Source organism: Dasypus novemcinctus, chromosome 4 (genome assembly GCF_030445035.2).
Source record: "Dasypus novemcinctus isolate mDasNov1 chromosome 4, mDasNov1.1.hap2, whole genome shotgun sequence".
NCBI classification, from domain to species: domain Eukaryota; kingdom Metazoa; phylum Chordata; class Mammalia; order Cingulata; family Dasypodidae; genus Dasypus; species Dasypus novemcinctus.
The window spans coordinates 91608308-91626132 of NC_080676.1; the positions used below are offsets into that span (position 1 = coordinate 91608308).

Here is a 17825-nt window from a genome sequence, read left to right on the forward strand (position 1 = left end):
GTGATGTTCTTGTAAAGAGCAGGCTAACTGACACAAGACAAAAGTGGAAACAGGCAGCAGTAGGAATTTATCTGAAATTCTGTGATATCATCAATGAATCATTATTGAGCAGGGTTTGAGGAAGACTAGACTGATTACTTAGAAACAGGAAAGATGGAAACAAAATTTATCAATTGTTTATTTTAGGTTTAGCTTTTTCACAATTGTATAACCTCAATAATGATTCAACAATGCTAGAACATCTTTTAAAATAAGATAAATGAAGTTACCCACATTTATACAACTGATGGACTAATCAAAACAAGCTGAGCATTTGTACCCATGCTTTTTTCAATATACAGCATTATCTATTACTAAAAACTGCTTGTAGCAGTTTGATATGGTTACGAATTCCAAAAATAGATATTGGATTATGTTTGTAATCTGGTCTGTACCTGGGCATGACTGAGTTATGATTAGGGCTTTGATTGTGCCACATCATTAGGGTGTTGAGTCCCCACCCCTTTGTGGGTGGAGACTCACAGATAAAAGGAATGGCAAGGTACAGAGTTGGAGGCATTTTGATGTTAGAGTTTTGATTTGGAGTTTGATGCAGGAGTCTTGATCTGGAGTCCCAGGAAGTAAGCACACAGAGGAAAGAGAAGCAAACCCTGGGAAGATAGGACCTGAGCCAGGAGAGGAATACAGAGTAATAGAGACAGCTCCTTAGACACGGTAGAAACCCTGGGGAAAGAGAGACAGAGCCATTCACCTCATTGTCTACAGCTGACCTTGTGGAGAAAACAGACGAGATGAACCCAGAGGAACCCAGGAAGCCTGAACCCTCGCAGATGTTGGCAGCCATCTTGCTCCAACATGTGAAAATAGGCTTTGATGAGGGAAGTAATTCATGCTTTATGGCCTGGTATTTGTAAGCTCCTACCCCAAATAAATACCCTTTATAAAAACCAACCAATTTCTGGTATTTTGCATCAGTGCCCTTTTGGCTGACTAATACACTGCTTGAAAGAACACTCTCCGAGCCTTGTGGGAATTTAGGAAAAAAAGGTGAATGAAACATAAATCTACATGTATTTGACCTGGAATATTTGACCAGCAAACCATTTATAATACTGAAGATTTCAAAACATAGTTCTCGATATATTATCATTTAGCAAAATCTCATCTAATTGAGGGAGATAAAAAATGTTTCTTAAAAACTACTGAAATGCTATTTAATAAATTAAAATTACAAATCAAAATGAATTTTAGATAACAGCATTTCAAAAGCCTGAGTAGTGGAAATAGCCATATTTTATCTCTTTGGTAGTATTATGAATGTTAAGTATAACTATTTTTAAGCCTTCTTAAATCTTAAACTGATTCCCAAAACCATCTTCAGAGTGGAGATTTGAACACAAATATGGAAAATCTATTTATATTCATAACTCCTAAGGACAAGGACTGTGCTTTTCCAACACTTTCTGTAGCAGTAAATACTGCCAACAATTGCCAACAAGCGATGGTTATAAAAGTCGTATAAATGACTATTGTCAGAAGGTCATCCTACTTCATCAACTTTTCTTAATTGAAAACATGTAAGCAACAAGATGCAGGCAGATTTTCCTTAAGGGCAGTCCCATGGCTTTGCACTGGGCCTGTCTTTTATTTGTAATAGCTAGAATTAATATTGATTGAATTTCATCAGAGGTTTCACATTTATAAAAGAATAGGAATTGAAGTAAAATTATTTGACACTTTCAAGTAATGCCTAGTTTGCAAAGACTTCCACCTGAATCTTCTGAATTCATAGGACAGAGAACCCAATTTTAAACCAGTATCCACTGCTCCTTAACCCCATTTCTGCTAAGAAATTAACAAGTGTCCTCCTTGCACTCCTCTATCTCAGTACTATCAAGAAAGTCATCACACATAAAATAATAAAAGCATAGAAGTTTGAACTTAAGTAAAAGTTTCATGAGTTTGAAAAAGACACAGCTTGGCTGGTGGGTGGATTTATAAAAAACTTTTCTGGTGCATCATCATTTTCTTTCTTCTTATAGGTTCCATTTGGTTATCTCTTTCCTCTGTTTTCTTCAGATGTTATTTCTTTGCACTTGTTTCTTGGTTGGATCTTATTTTTAAGTTTCTAATTGCAGGAGCCACCTGTGGATGATGCCTTCTGTCTGTTAACATAACCATTGAAAATTCCTTTTGTTCTTCCCTCATTCTGGCTTCATGCAGTTTCACCAGCCTCATTTCTTTTATTTCACATTGACAAAATAAAGTTTTCCATATAGGAAAAAAAAGGTATTTCAGCATCTTTACAAATCTCTGTGAGGCTAATAGTATGTATTTTTTTGTTGTCAAAAAAGAATTTTACAATGTATTTTTTCATTGTAGACAGAAATTAATTCTTCCTTATTATCAGTGTAGTCAGGGCCTGCTTTACTTATTCCTAACTTATGATTGCATTAAATGCTTCCTCTATGTTCAGTCTAAGCACGGCCACCTTAGCCAATGTGCTATTCCTACTTGCTTCTTTTCTTCCTTCTCTTCTTTTGGCACTTGGCATTAGTATCCCTGACTTTCCTCACCATAGTTCAAGGTCAATCTAGGACAGACTCTTCAGTGGAAAAAAATTTAAAAACAATTTGTGAAAGATGAAGGATTATTTCTGTCGGTGTACTTTCTTCTTCCTAATGAAGGCAGGGGTGTATCCACAGTCTCATTACCAACCTCCTCTATCATTTCTCCTTTGTTCTTTAATCCAGAATCTGAGCTATTGTTTATTCGATTTTTTATTATTTGTACATGCTATATGCTAGGTTATTGGGATACAATGTTGAGCAAAAATTAAGAAAAGTCCTTTGTTATCATTTTGCATCCAGATTGGCATGAGAAGAAGGACATCAATCAAAGAATCATATACAGATATGTAAAAATCACTCTTTGACAAATGCTACAGAGAAATATATTATGTGATGGAAAAATGGCCTCAGTCATAGAAGACTATGTGGAAGTGACAGTTAACCTGTTTCTAAAGAAAGATTGGAAATTAAGAATGGCAGAAAGGTGAAAGAGGCATGTAGCAGTTTGGTATTATTTATGAATTCCAAAAATATATTTTGAATTATGTTTGTAAATTGGTCTGTTCCTCTGAGTACGTTAGATTGTACTGGATTCAGAGGTTTCACTTTTATTTTATTATATTATGATTAAGGCTTTGATTGGGCCACATCAGTACAACACTGAGTCCCCACCATCTTGGTAGTTGGGAAATCACATAGACAATAATATGGTAGAGGTGTTAATAGTAGTTTTGATGCTGGAGTTTTAATGCTGATACATGAGGAAAGAGAGAAGGCTCCATTAGACACAGCAGAGGCCCCAGGAAGAGAAATGAATCATTAGCCTGATATTCTACAGCTAGCCTTGTGGAGAGAGCAGACCAGCTGTGCCTGGAGAGATATGAGCCTTGGGAGAGAGAAGAGACTTATCCCATCCTGCAGCTAATATTGGAAGAAGCTGGGACCAAGGTTCCTTAAGAGGAAGCCTGAATCCTAGCAGATGTTGGCAGTTATCTTGCTCCAACATGTGGCAACAGACTTTGGTGAGGGAAGTGACTTATATTTTATGGCCTGGTAACTGTAAGCTTCTACCCCAAGTAAATGCACTTTATAGAAGTCAACAGATTTCTGGTACTTTTTATAAGCACCATTTTGGCTAATTAATACAAGGTCAAAAAGGGTTGGTCAAGAAAAGTAAAAACAGTATGCAAAAGGTCTATACCTAGAGGGATAGTGGTTTCTACAATAGGGAACTTAACTGATTAATGGCCCTAGCTGCTTTAGTAGTTTGAAAACGTTGGAGAAAAGCAATTCTCACTGGAACATGGAGACTGACATGACTGCAGGCAGGAAATTTATTGAGAAGCTCTCTGAAGAATAGACTTCAGCCTGCCACTGGAAAGGGGAGATTTGAATTTATACAGTATATTCCTAGGCAGGAAAATGATAGTTGGTAGGAGGGTATCAAGGGTCTGAGTGAGGTGCAGGGACCAATAGGAAGCCCTAGAGGTGAAAATTTTCCTTTGTATGGCTATAGGGTAGTGGGTTAGGGAGTTATGTTTTCTTGGAATGCTGGAGGAGGAGGTAGTGCTTTGATCTGGAAGGAATGAAGTTCTTTATCTCACTTAAGTTCCATTTCCATGTGATTTCTTTGTTCAACCTTTGGGGAGTGCTGTGCTTTCAGACACGTAGGCTAATGGTGGAGGGCTTGTCTTTTCTCAATGCATGTCAGGGGGAACTGAGTCATAGCTTGTTAATTATTGCAAACCTAGTGAAAGGGAACCTCTAACAGAAAGTACTGTGTGATTCCAAAAATGAGATTTTGGTTTTAACTAATCTATTCCTGTAGGTATGATTTCCTTTGCTTTCATTAAATTAGGTTGAGGGTTCTTTGATTAGATTCTTTTTTAAGATTGCTTTAGGACTTTTGATTGGGCTACATCAGTGAGCTGTGACTCAGGTTGAGTTTCCACCTCCTTGCTGGATCTCATATAAAGGAAACACAGAGAGAGACACATAGATAGACACAGGAATAGGAAGTCACTATGTTTGATCCTGCAATGTAAGAGAAAGGACTAGAGGATTAACAAAGAGTGTGGGCACATGAACAGCTCAAGAGGAGATGAGTTCTGCTATATGCCTGATAGCTTACAGCTGAACTTGGGAAGAAAGTGGAACAACCAAGACTGTTATATAAGGCCTGGAAAGAGACAAGCCCTATGCCTGGTTGCCGACATCTGAGTCAAGCATTGACAGAGATTGGTGGTCATCTTGTTTCAACATGCAGAAGCTATTTCTGGTGAGAAAGTATCTCTGATGGTGCCTGGGTTTGTACTTTTCATGACTTTGGAACTGTAAGCTTTTACCCCAAAGAAATCCACTTTATAAAACACAATGTATTTCTTGTACTTTGCATTGGCAACCCTTGGCAAGCTAAAACACCGCTCCTATTTTTAATACATCCCCACATTCATTCTGAGACCCTGTTTCCCCCAGACCACAGGCAGCCAATGACTTATCATGGAGGGACTTATCCCACTTGCTATTGCATGTCCATTTCTGTGACTTTTCATGAATGACTTTGGCTTCAGGACTTCCCATCAACCTAGGTAAATTTTTCTCAGAGCAGTGCTCAGAGTAAAATGTTTCCTATACAATCCTCTTTTACCACCTTCTCATTACAGGTAACTGCATCCTGGTATTAAGACTTTCCCTGTCTTCTCATACTCCCTTCCCTTTACTCTTTCTAGGTATTTCCCCCAATTAATGTCTTACACATTTCATCCTGTCTTGCTTTCTACTTCTAAGAGGACTCAAAGGAACAGAAGTGGTGTGGCGTGATCCAAGAAAAGAGGCAGTTAGATAAGGTTTGCAATTGGCTCATTCACCATTCATTGTTCAAGAAGGAAGCCATCTCAGTGGTATCTGGTATCCCAAATTGTTAAGGATAACCTGGCAGGCATTTGAAAGTATGAATGGAATGATGCTATGGCAGCCATGGAAATACACCTAGAAGACTTTCAACTACAGAAAACTTAATTGACCAAGTGCTCCAGCTGCTGTGCACTGAAATACATAACCACATATACTACATATCCAAGCTTACCATAGGCTGCTTCCAGCTAGTGATGAGCACTGAAGGGCAGTATCTTAGTTTCGTAGGATTCTATGACAAATACTGCTCCATGGGTTTGCTTAAACAATAACAATTTATTGGCTCACAGTTTCAGAGACCAGAAGGCTTGCTTCCTGTTGGGCTCATTAGCACTCTGGCTGGCTGACAATCCTTGGGGTTCTTTGGTTTTTCTGTCACATGTTGATGCCCTCTCCTTTCTCTTCAAAGTTCTTGCTCCTTTCCAGCTTCTAGGTCCTCCTGATGACTTTCTCTTCCACAATGTCTGAATTATTTCTGCCTATAAAGGTCTCCAGCAATCTGGATTAAGGCTCATACACATTTAGCAGGTCATACTGTAACTAAAAATAGCATTTTCATGTGGTCCTATTTACAATGAGATTATATCCACAAGGACAAGGATTATGATTAAGAACAATTTCTAAATTGAGATACATAACTCAATCTACTGCAGGTGGTGAGACAGATCTGCTCCTGGGTGATATAGGACTCTTGTAATAAGAAGTAATGCCATTTTTTTTCCCTCTCACCTCCACACATTGTAGTCTGATGGGCCTCCTTGCTTTTACTGACTCTCATTCCATATTCCTTCACAGATAATTCCTAATGAAAAAACACTTGCTCATTTAATCCCATTTAGCCTTTAGCTCCTCAGAAGTTAATGACTAACACAAATTCCTACAAGGAAAGTGGAATTGGTTGGATATTGGAAAGTTGTATTGTTGCCCAGAGGGATAAAAAAAATTGAAGGCTAAGAGCTAGCAGTTAAAAAGCTAAATGTGAAAGTCAGAAAAGCCCCTTCAGTATATTTTAAAGAGATTATTATGTCCTTCAGTGAAAGTGTTGAAGACTCAAGGAGAAGATTAAGAATCTGATGGAGGCTCAGAGCTCCAGAAACATTTAAGTGGTCATTAAGGAAGATCTGTTATACTAAGGTCAGAGTCTTAGTTGAGAAACTCCTAGGACCCTGAAACAGAATGAAGGCATATGGTTGAATTCCCCTGATTATAGGGGTTCTGCAGACTCCCCTGAACCCTCAGAGCTTTCAGATATTACCTTTTCTTCCCCAGTAATCTCTAGTATTCTTCCTGTACTAGAAGATATGGCAGAGGCCTCTCGCCCAAGGAAAATAGATGACTTTTTTAGATGCCTTCTCTCTTAACTGCAAGGGTTAAATCCCAGTGCAACCTTGCTTGGGATGTATGGGCAAAATAAGGAGGGAAAGAGATAATACATTCAAGGAGAGAGAAAAATTAGAGAGTATATAACAGAAATACACTATGGATTGATTTTGACTGTGCTTGGTCAAGGGGGTTGGAATACAAGACTTGATAAACAGAAAACAATTGATTTGGAGGTAATTCCTCAGAAGATTAAATCTAACACCCTGAAAAAAAAAAAAAAGGCCCAGGGAATATAGCAAACTTGTTGCTAGAGTGGTACTTAGAAGTCTGGAGAAAACAATGGCCAAAACTGAGCCTCTGGTACAACACAATTCCATAAGAAGACTAGTAGGTGACAAGTCAATTACATTTGGACCCTTCCATCCTGTAATGACTAGTATATCAATATAAGCACAGATACCTACTCCAGGTACAAATTTACCTTTCTTGCTTACAGAAACTCAGTCAACTTCACTATCTGGGAGCTTACAGAATGCCTGATCCACAGGTATGGAATCCCATGAAACATAGCATATGAAAAAGTTGTGGGAAAGACTCATGACTTCTCTGGGTCCTATCCTATACCACACCATATAAAAGCATCTGGTTTCATAGTGCAATGAAATAGCCTTCCAAAGGAATAACGGAAGAACCTGTTTGGTAAAAACTCTCTGAAAGGATCAGATGCCATTTCTTAGGCTAAAATAAATATTTGCATTAAATTGGAAACCTCTACATGGTGCTGTGTACCACAAAAATATTACATGGATATAAGAACCAAAGAGCAAATGAGAAATGACTCTCCTTACCACACTGAAAAGGACACAGTAGGGAATTTTGCTTCTTATCCCCACACCTCTGGGTCTGCATAGTTGGAAGTCATGGTCATCAAAGACCAGGGGTATGGCAAGGGTACCACTGAAGTACAACCTTTGGATGCTTTCAGGACAATTAGGGCTCCTTAAGTACAGAGACCAACAAATGAGAAAAGTAGTCACCATTTTGGCAGGGGTAATTAAACTTCATTAGTAGGATGAGGTAAGAATGCTTTCACACAACTTATTCATGAAGGAATATAAGTGGATCTAGGTGATCCACTCAGGCACTTCCTGGTACTGCATTGTCTATTGTAAACTGTGAATGGGCATGTGCAGCAAGCCCAGTCAGAAAAGGATATGATTAAAAGGGATCAGGCTGCTGAGGAATAAGAGTTTGTATCAAACCATCAGATAAATCTCTAAGACATACCAAGTGGTAGCTGAAGTTAAGAGGAACTTAGAATGGAAAGTGATGAGGGAAAGCATAAGTATCAGTTGCAGCTCTAAGAGAAACACCATCTATAGCTCTTCCCATTAACCTCCCTCTTCTATCACATCCTTTAAAAATAGAAGTCCAGGGGAATTTTGAAGAAGCTATTCCCCAAACCTGCATGGAGATGTAGATCTGTGTGAAGTAAGAGGTGGATGTGAAAGCCATGAAAGTGAGCCACTCTGATTTCATAGTTTCAGTAAATTATGAAAATGACTTACTACCGAAGATAGCATAATTGACTGATAGCCGCAGCTGTAGCCTTTCTGGATCTAGGTCTGCTACAGAGCACAGTTGGGAACACTATATACCATTCTTGTGAGACACTGAATTCTTTCAACTGGAGTCTTAAGATCTAGGATTCCTTATCAACTTGGCTAAAACCTTAGATCTCTGTAGTCTGTGACTCTTCCTTTCTCCTTTCCTTTCCTTCACAGATGTCAGAATTATATTGCAGTCTGAAGATCTCTCTCTGCCTTCTCTGGATCCCTCTCCTTTATCCTTCTCAAACAACTTTTGCAAATCGAGCCTAGTCTTGGCATCTGCTTCTTATAGGACATAAACTCACACAGTGCCTGAGAGGAAATGAATCACCAGGAATTTTGGAAAAGAGACAGTGAGGGAGTGTGGTATAAGATTATACTAAGATGTAAATATGAACCATACTACCATACCATAAAGGGATTTATGTTTAGGATTTTGATTATTATCCTAAGAAAAATGGAAAATCTTTTTAAGAAAGCAATACCAAAGAAATCCTGTAATGAAATATTTACTTGAAATATGAATAGTGTGAATAGGACAGTGTATAAAACCCACAAAAAGCACACACTTGTATAGTTTCCTTCATCTGTACTGAACTATAGGGGAATGTCAATGAACTATAGGGGAATGCAACAGACAAACCTAAGCTGCTAAACCTACAGATAATTACCAGTCATTAATATCCAATAATACTTCGGAACAAAAAAAGCCATTTAATTAAATACTTCATAAAATAATATGTCAATCTGCTTGGCTACAAAAAATGACCTTCAATAAGTTAAGTAAAAAAAAAAAAGACCTTTGAAGAACATCAATTATTCATAAAACTGATAATTCTGGAGATCCAATGTGGTGTTCATAAGAATGCTTCACTCAGATCCCTCTTTGAGAGTACCTGCAAGGAACACAACTTATAGAAAACCAATAGCTTCTGCACCTTTTAAGCCACCACAGAGTTCACACTAGACCATGCTTTTCCTAAGCTTCTTCTAGCCAATGACTAAGCACATTAGCGGAACTACAGGTTCTCAGGGCCTTTCTGAGCAACGTATGATTCCTTTAGTATATAGTTTGTTCTCAGGGATGACCTAATAAAAATTTTCTCGAATGACCCAGTTGTTTCCTCTTCCTCCCTCTCCTTTCACAGCTAACAGACGAGAATTGCAGTCTTCAGACTTCCCTGGCTTACTCCCACTGTGTACAAAATTCATCCTCTTCAGGCCTTCTCAATAAAGCCCTTCCCTATCTTTTTCCCATCTGGTGTCTGCTTCTTGGAGGCTGCAAAGTCTTTAAAAATGGATAGAAATGAAGGGAGAATGACCAAGCCAGAAACCCCAGCCAAGGTGACCCCACAGGAACAGCCAGGAAGAACACTGCTGATGACCACACTGCCACTGCTTGACCTGATATCAAAGAACAGTCATCACTGCTGCCTTTAGATTCTTGCCACTGTCTTTGTGACTGCCACCCCGTCACTTGGTTGAAAATAGTTCTCAACTGTCCTCACACTTTACATTGCTCCTTCAAGATTCAAAGTGCCAGGAAGTAAGGAATGATTGACTGAGCCTGAATGTGTCCTGGCTGGCAGGAAAAGGAAAAGGAATGTTGTTCCTTAGATTTTTCTAGAGGGAGGGAGTGTACTGCATCCCACAATATTTCACATGATGGGGGCCTAAACCAAAAGCAAACAATCAAAACTTGTCTTAGCAAATTCAGGTCAGAATTTCTTGGCAAATGCTTTAAAGAAGACATCAAAAGTGAAGCTAGGGAAGTGGTTGTGGCTCAACTGATAGAGCATCTGCCTACCATATGGAGGGTCCAGGGTTCAATACCCAGGGCCTCCTGACCCATGTGGTGAGCTGGCCCATGCACAGTGCTGCCATGACAAGGAGTGCTATGCCACTCAGAGGTGTCCCTTGCATAGGGGACCTCCACACACAAGGAGTGCACCTGTAAGGAGAGCCACCCCATGCAAAAAAAGTGCAGCCCACCCATGAGTGGTGCTGCACACATGGAGAGCTGACACAACAAGATGATGTAGCAGAAAAAGTGACACTGTTTCCCAGTGCTGAATGACAAGAATGCAAGCGGATGCAGAAGAACACACTGCGAATGGACACAGAAAGCAGACAAGATGAGGGAAGGGGAGAGAAATAAATAAAATAAATCTTTAAGAAAATTTTTATAAAATGAAGCTAAATTTTATAAAATTAGTTTCTTCTTTCATATGCTTACCAGAAATTAGGTTATGTATTAATTTTTGAAAATTATGAATTATTATTGTGTGCATGTGGTTATTCCAGTCTTATTTCAAATTGTCCCAATGTATTTAAATATAATCATGGATGGTCATTTATACAAATTATTCAAGGGCTTTATTCACTTTCCAATAACTTTCTAATCATTTGGTATACAAATCACTCTCTTATAAATACTAGTCATATTATTATTCATTTTAAAGTTTAATTTTAACTTGTCTAATTCTGCCAGTCCAAAACACAGTACAGTGTTACATGCTTTGAAATCAGATTATGTTGATTTGAAGCCTAGCTCCTCCACCTTTTAATTAAATTTCATTCAGCAAGTGTCTACCTTCTGTGCAACATTTTTCTCCATTCAAGAGTGGTGATAAAGTACCTTCTTCATATTTTTTGGTGTGATGACTAAATATATGTATAAAATCAATTAGAATAGTGCCTAATGCATAAGTGTTCAATAAGTATAAACTGCTATCACTGCTATCCTAATTTTTGTTTGATAATATTTTGTCTAAGATTTCAGAGATTATTCAGCCTTAGATTCTTGGACATCCAGGGATCATGTATCATTTTCAAGTTTTATATTTTCAATTTTTAATTAACATGTATTTTCTGAATATCTTTTTGGATTGTCTAGCTGGAGCTAAATGATAGATTACGTAGATTACATAAGTGATAGATGATAGATAGAAAGAGATGGGTATATGTATGTGTACAAAAGAACTTTATCCAAAAGTTGAACAACTAATTGGTATAATTGTGAAGTCAAACTAAGGGAAATGTTTGAGTAGGTATTAATTTAATTGGTTTAATTGGTGAACATTCCCATATATGAATATGTTTGGATTCATTTCAATAATGGATATATGGTAAAGAGAACTCCAGTTACAGAAAATAAGATAGTCTGCAGGAGCAGAGGCTGCTGACAAAAAGTTGTATTTATTTAATTATTTTGTTTAATTGCTGGTCTCTTTCCCTTAGTTCAGGGGTTCTTAACTTTTTTGTTCCACAGACCCCTTTGGCAGTCAGGTAAAAACCACCACAGACCCTTTATTAAGTCTACATTATACTGTGTATATTATTTAATAAATATATCAAACCTGCACCAACACATCCCCACCAGAATAATGTTTTTTTGAATTTCAATTCAGGCTCACAGACATCTTGTTAAGAACCCCTACCTTAGTTACTAGTTTGACAATGCCCATTCTAGAAGATAAAAATGTTTTCCTCCTACTTTAGAGTTGGCAAAAAGCTCACAGAAATGACTTATATTCAGATAAACTTAACTTTAAGTTATTATAATGAAATCCATTGAAAAACAGCATAGGAAATATTTTTTTTGCACCAAACTCATTAGCATTTATTTAAATTTTTTAAAGCAAATGACAAGGCCCGGTTTACCAGCTTTACTTTTTATAAACCTAAGCTTAATATTACATATTTAAACAACTGTAAAAATTTACTAAGTTGGCAGCATTTATGTAAATTTAGAAAAATCCTTAATTTATATTAAACCAGAAATTTATCACCATTAGTGTATTAATATCTTTTACTACTAAATACTGAAAAAAACTTAAAAATATTTTCGTAGACGATTCATCCTGGTAATGTTAACTGCACAGCAGACTGAAACTACTTGGCTCACATTTCAAGTAAAATGGAAAGAGCAAGATCCATGTTGGTGCTAGTGTACAATTTTGTCCTAGTACTACTAAAGAATCACAGTTCATCTTGGATTTAGTTTAATGAAAAAGCAAAGTACACACAGAAATTTTCAACAATTTTAAAGACAAAAAAAAAAAAGGACCTACTAATGTGGTCCCAACAATTAACTCAAGCATATAACAAATAGGTGCTCCAATGAGTGTTTATAAATACTTTAGATTAGGTACAGTTATACTGAAAGTAGAGTTCATGCGAAATCTTCAAAAAAATGTTTCTGTTAATCCTCAAATTGTGTTTCTTATAGTTTAACATTTCTGTTAAATGCTTGCTTTGAATTACATTTTATACAAGTATAGTAGCTGGTCCTTACATTTATTGCTAAGGACTTTAACAGGTCATCTTCTAAAACTTTTATTCTTTCTTGAACATACTCAATAGTTCCTCTTTGTTGTGACTTTTCTGTTATTAACTGTTTTAATAGAAGTTGATATAGATTTGAAGTTGCCCATCCTATTACCACTAACATAATAGCCAAGGACTTAGAAGAAAATGAAGCAAAGTCTCCATGCCCCAGCAAATGAAATGAAGTAAATCCTATATCAAAAGAAGAAAATTTACCTCCAAAAGATGGAAACCCACTGATGGCAGAGAAAAATGATACCATGCGCCTGCTTGTGGTTCCATGGAGACCTCTTCACTTTCTGAAAAACTCCTCAAGTGGGTTGAAGAAGTCAAATGAAAGTGTTCCTTCCACCAAAAATTCCCTGAAGACACTGCCTGGATTATCGAATGTAAAGTCATTCTCAAATTAGACTGTGAAAATGACTGCCACTTCCACCAACACCATTTAATCCTTCTTCGCCATATTTGTCAAACATTTCCCGGATTTTTGCATCTGCTGATATTTCATATGCCTCTGCTACTTACTTGAATTTTCTCTCTGCTTTTTCTTTATTCTCAGAATTTTTATCAGGATGCTACTTCAGTGCTAATTTATGATATCTGAGGACATGACGCCCCCTCTCAGGTACCACATAGTTGGTGCTGGTGGGGACGGTGGCAGTGATTCCTCGAGCTTTCCTTTCTCTCCAAAAATATTTTATAAGGAAACAAGACTTAAGAATTTTTGAGGCTTTCAGAGCACATCATTGATTTCTTTTATCACCTATACTATATAATTTTGGCATATAACTATTCCAGAACTTTAGTGATTTTTTTCCCAGTTTTTCTTAGGGTAAAGACCAAAATCTTTACTACATCATATAAAGAACACTTACCCCTCCATTCTCATCTTAAATCCTTTTCTCTTTTGTTTTCTGCTCTTTATCCATAGCAGCCTTTTCAAATTCTGTCTTCTGCCACATGCTATTCCTCTTCCTAGATTGCCCTTTTCCTACTCACACTCCGGCCTATTAACTTTTACTTATTCCTAAAATCTCAGTTTATTTTTTCACTTACTCCAAGAAGTCTTAGATTATCATTTTTCAGTATGCTCAGAGAAGTATGTTTTTCCCTTCAGGACAGTTCGTATTCATTAATATGATTATGTTTATAAATATCTTTATCCTCCACAGATTATAAGCACCATAAAAGCAGAGACCATGCCTATTTTTCCTGGCCTTGCATAGTTTTGGTCACACAGTAGGTACTCAATATATATTTATCATGCAAAGGTATGAGTATTATATGCACAAGAGGTTAATGAATGGATTTCTTTAGATCAAGGTCAATGAGCCCGTTTAAATTTTAGAGAAAGGAGTCCATAGTTTTTATCAAGGTTATACCAGTGCCCTTAACCTAAAGTTGAGGATAATAAAGATTCAGAATGTTTAAGGTCTTTACTACAGTCATTGAGCCAATAAATGGAAAAACTGGGATTTAAATCCAATCTTTCTGCTTCCTCCTCTAGGGTTTAATCTACTAGTCTACACTGCATATTTTAACATGTACTCGAACAGAGACATTTCATAAAAATATGGTATATACTTCATACTGTCCTAGATGCTGGGGATACAGAGAGAAAAGTCACGATCCTTCCCAGATGATACTCATAGAATGATAGTTACAATGAGGAATGCATTTATTATGTATAAAATGGTACCAAAATTAGAAATAATAGAAAATCCTTAGCTCTAAACTTAACAGTCTGAGAAAAAAATATGCACACAGTAACACCATTCATTATTTTACAGTGCTTCTTTGAGTGCTATAGATTTGATCCTTTGCAATAATCCTGAGTTATTTTTGTAATTTTTTTCTCTCCATTTTTCAAATAAGGAAGCCAAGAAATTCGTAAATTATTCAAAATTAAATATCTATATGCTGTAGAGGAGTTAAAGTTAGGGCTAGAACTCCTAATGTTGGATGTCCTTGAGTGGGCTCCTTTCAATATAAAATCACTGCATTAAAGAAATGATATTTTAGGAAAATATAAGATTCAAGCTTCCAGGCAGCTAAACAGAGAATAATTTTCTTATTATGGTAAAAAAAAATGGTAATGATCATGATACCTTTTACATTTTTAAATATAAAGAAAGCTCTTTTGAAAGTCATAATATAGGAAATCTATTATTAGTAGCAAATTTCTCATCACAAAATGGCCACTGAGAGTGGCAATGTGATGTTTTGTCAAATGGAGTATGTATCCAGGTGTGAAGAGATATTTGGGCATACATTAAATATAACAAGGCCTTGTCTTCTTCTTGTAAGTGCTTATGAAATTTGGGTACTTTCTAATTTTTTCCCAAGTTAAAAAATAGAAATTTAGACTAACATAATTGGGAAAATTATCCCACCTTGTCCAACTCATATCACATTTTTTTCACATTTACTCCTTGACTATACAGGTTCCACATGAGTACAATGCCCAGTTCAGCTCATTCTCTCTTTGATTAGTATTCACTAAAGTTCTCCAGCTTATACCCCTCTCTCCCTTCTCAAATTCTTTAGGGTCTATGCCAGTGATTCTCAGTATATTTTTATCTAAGATAAGAGAGACATTTGCATTCATAACCTACTCCTTGGGCAAATCCTTATTTTGATATCCTGAAAATATTTTGCAGCAACATAGAACAAATGTTTCAGAACATTTTTGACGAGCCATACATGAAAATACCATAACATATGAAAAACTATTAGTAGCCTTTCAAAATGGTGTCACTTGAAAACCTATGACATAATAATATAGTTAACACACAGCACTTGCCACATGTCAAGAACTCTAAATCATTTAATCCTGACTAAATAAATAAATATTATTTTTCCGCATTTTACAGATGAGAAAATGAAGGCACATATGGGTTAAATGACTTGACAAGAAAACACAACTAGTAAACCAGAAAACTAGGACTTGAACTCATGCAACCTGCTTCTATGTGAAATTTCTGCACCTTATTCTCTGTTACTGAAACTCTTTTGATTCTCATCAGAAACCATATCATTTTACAATGGAGTGAAATTACATTATAGACATTTTAATATATTAAAAAGTAATCAATTTAAAACCTTTGTGAAATATTTTTTATTAATAGCAAATTTTTTGTGGTACAGCGTATAACTGAGATATTAGGAAATGTAAGCCTGTATCATTTGCTTTGTCAGTCGCTCATAAACTATTTTATACTGCTACTAAACAAGTAGGTGAGGCCTTAACAGGGCTACCTACCATCTCTGACTTTTAAAGTTACTGTTTTGTATACCTAAGTTTTTCAACTGTAGGAAGTTTGCAAGCAACTTGAAAACACAGCTTAGAATTTATGCTCTCATGATCCCTAAAAGAAAGACCACAGCTTAGTACATGGAAGGTGTTTAATTGATAAAAACTCTCTAACTTACCTAGTTAGTTCTATCTAAGGAGGTAATTTTTCAAATCTGACTGCACATTAAAATTACCGAGGAGTTCTTTAAAAAACAGACTTCAAGTCTTCCCTCTCCCGGAGCTTCTGATTTAATTTGCCCTGGGTGGGGCACACTCCTCAGTTGATTCTAAAATGCAGGCAGGGTTGAAAACTACATCTAACAAGTAGTTTCTTTCAGAGTAATAGCTGCTGAATGAGTGAGAAGTATGACTTCTGGAGGAAGGAAAGAGCTTACAATAGGAAAGGAAAAAGAGGAAAAAGTTAAAGAAAAAAAATCACTTATCTTTCATCTTAAAATAACTCCTATAATCAATTATTGATTTTTCCCCTATGTATCGGCTTTTTGCAATAATTTATGCCTGCTTTTTAATGTAGTATTATACAATTTCCATCTTCAAGAATCCCCTGAGTCATAATTTTAGATTTGAGATAAGCGTTTTTTAAAACCTCAGAGTTAAAATCATACTGTTTTAGATCATACTGCCAAAGATAATTATATTTAATTGCAGAATATATGAAAGCATAAATGAATGAATAAAATTTCATGGAACCATCATCCTCAGTTTCCTCCATTTGTTCTTGAAACTTTCTTTCTTTGGAAACTGTGTTCTGATTACTATTAACATTAACCCCTTTAGAACAGGTCAACTGACTAAGGGCCAAGAGCTCGCCATGCACACACTGGTCCAGACCTTCTGAATTTGTTTCTACCAGCCCTATTCTCATATTGCTAGGATATGTGATTTGTATTTGCAAATATCACATTTCTAATTTCAGTTTTCTCCATAGTACTATGGAAATTCATCCATATATGTTAACTTACCATGTTTTGGCCTTTATTATTGCTGTGTTGGCACAAATATTTCAAAGACCCTAAAAGCACTTTTATTCTTGAAGCCACAGTTTCATTGAAAAGCAAAATCTAATCCAGAAATTGCTCAAGAAATATTTGTAAGTTTTGAAATTGAAACCCATGAGAAATCCAGAGATCCAGTTCTTTGTCTATAACTTAAAATCTTGTCCATGCAATAGCTTTGAGGCGTACAGAAAAATAATTAAATTTGTGTTTAAAAGAAATAAACCTGATAATAAAACCAGAAAATTTACTTAGTATATCTCATTTTCTGTTGCTGGATGCTCCTTGGTTGGTAAATAATTCATTTGTAGAGATTTTAATTAGATTTTTGGCACATTGTGTTATTATTGTCCATGATTCTTAGCATTTTGACATGCAAAAAGCCGATTAAATTGTTTGCATTAGCTAGGAAGAATTGATCCGTTAAATTTTGGAATAATAATTTGACTTCTATTTTTTATTGCTCTTACTACTTTATCTACTAAAATAGGTTAATACAATTGTGAAAATGTTACCCTTCTTTAAAATTAAAATAATATGGGAATTTCCCAATGAAATGATGTTGTCAGTTTGACTATGACATCTTCAATCTTGGTATTTATAGATGTTAATTTTTTTCTACTTCTACATTTCAAGCTTTATTCAAGTTAAATTTTTTTAAAATCCTGAGACTTGATTTTTATGATAACGTTTTTATCACTTCCTCTGTTTGATTGAAAGAATCTGATCAACTAAGAAGTCTTTCTTCAAGAATGCAAAACTTAATGCA

At 36.1% G+C, this 17825-nt stretch overlaps 1 pseudogene; it reads right to left on the reverse strand.

Moving 5' to 3' along the window:
* Positions 1-12641: 12641 nt before the first annotated feature.
* LOC105745970 (dnaJ homolog subfamily B member 6-like) lies at positions 12642-16926 on the reverse strand (annotated as a pseudogene).
* Positions 16927-17825: the final 899 nt, after the last annotated feature.